Source organism: Penaeus monodon, chromosome 30 (genome assembly GCF_015228065.2).
Source record: "Penaeus monodon isolate SGIC_2016 chromosome 30, NSTDA_Pmon_1, whole genome shotgun sequence".
NCBI classification, from domain to species: domain Eukaryota; kingdom Metazoa; phylum Arthropoda; class Malacostraca; order Decapoda; family Penaeidae; genus Penaeus; species Penaeus monodon.
This window is the reverse complement of record NC_051415.1, coordinates 22,422,173-22,423,686: the sequence shown is the minus strand read 5'-3', so window position 1 is coordinate 22,423,686 and position 1,514 is coordinate 22,422,173. Positions and strand designations below refer to the sequence as shown.

The following is a 1,514-nucleotide window of genomic DNA, read 5'->3' as shown; positions in this document are numbered from 1 at the left end:
CTCATTATTGAAGACGAGACGAAGGGAGATAATGTCGAGGAACAGAGGAAATTTGGAGAATGAGGCAGGAAGGGGGAGGGGATAAGAACAAAGGATAGCATGGGAAGAGAAACGGAGGAGAAGAGAGCAATGGAGAAAAGAAGCGAGTAGCGATAATATTGAAAATATTCAGAACATAGTGAAGGGAACATTAATCTGTGTAGAATAAAGGGAAATAGTTTAAAAGATAGGAGTGATGGGTAAAAGAAATGATGGAAGGAAAGTAGTCCTTGGATGGAGAAGGCTAAGTCGGAAGGAGAAAGAGAGGCCGAGAAATGGGGAAGAGGGTGTGGAGGGATAACGGAGCAGCCGCGTCCTTCCTTGGCGCGCCTTATGAGTTGGGGCCAGGCGACAAGTGCATTCAATGGGCGGCGGGGCGGGCCAGACGGTCCCGGCCGCGATCCTCCTCGGCGCAATTACCGGCACTACGGCGCCCTCGCGTAGGGGCGTTAAGGCCAGTCGAACGCTAAACCATGTATTACCTTATGGCGTCTTCACCACTTCAATTATTATACTGCAGTAACTTGGACGGCAGAAATTAAGTCCACGCTGCAGTCGCACGGCATCTTCTGGGAGGCATCATTAAGACGAATTTTCCTGTATTCACATTTGAGAAATGGCCTCTAACCCATCAGCAAGGTGGCTGCCATTATGAAGGTTGCAAGATCCCTCGTAATGTGGGCCCCGACATGAGGTTAAGAGTAAGCAGGAGCGAGAGACGCCAGGGTCTCTTAACAGCGCTTGGAAGAGTCACTTGGCGGTGTTTGGGACCTACATTATCTGCGCCACTCTTGACGGAGCTTCGCGTAAACAACACCGTGCCGTCTTCAAGCGCCTCACCTCCTTGCTCTCTCGTAATATTCTGCGGGGAGTTGTAACGGCGGCCGCGAGGGGAGGGGGCGCGCTCCTCTTTCTCTTATTGCAATGTGCACGTGTAAACATCGTACGCGCGCTAGTAAAATACGGACGTGTGTAATGTACAGTTCACGTTTGTGTACATATGCAGATAATGGGCATATGTTAATAGATTATACCAGCATATGGATAAACGGATTGATAGATAAATAGGGGATTTTTTAATGAATTGTCATTCATATCAACTAAAAACTTGGATTCGCGCTTGTAGAGCCAAAAATGCGGGGTTCCTTCCAGAATTCGAATTGACAAAGTTGTTTACGCAAAACTCTAATCTTTTGTCCGCCGTTGATTAATGGCCTATTAATTAGCCGTTTTATGAGAATCATGCAAGTTTGGTAAAATCGCGTGTAAGGGTTTTATTAAGCAAAACGTATAATGAAATTTGGAGTTAGGGGTGCGCAGACTTTGCACACGTATCATAACAAACCCCGTTTGGAGGACTTGGCTATTCTGAAAAGTCTCGTTCATAGATGGAATGGAATTTATGATTATTTATCTTTAGTTTCATAGCTATACATACTAGCACTGATGACCTGTAGTTTTTTCTGCACTTGCTT

The 1,514-nt window shown here is 46.1% G+C and overlaps 1 protein-coding gene across 15 annotated transcripts in view; it reads left to right on the top strand.

Annotated features, from left to right (window-relative positions):
• LOC119592636 (homeobox protein extradenticle-like) overlaps positions 1-1,514 on the top strand; it is a gene marked incomplete at its 5' end in the record, with an annotated part of 41,816 nt that overhangs the window by 25,431 nt on the left and 14,871 nt on the right.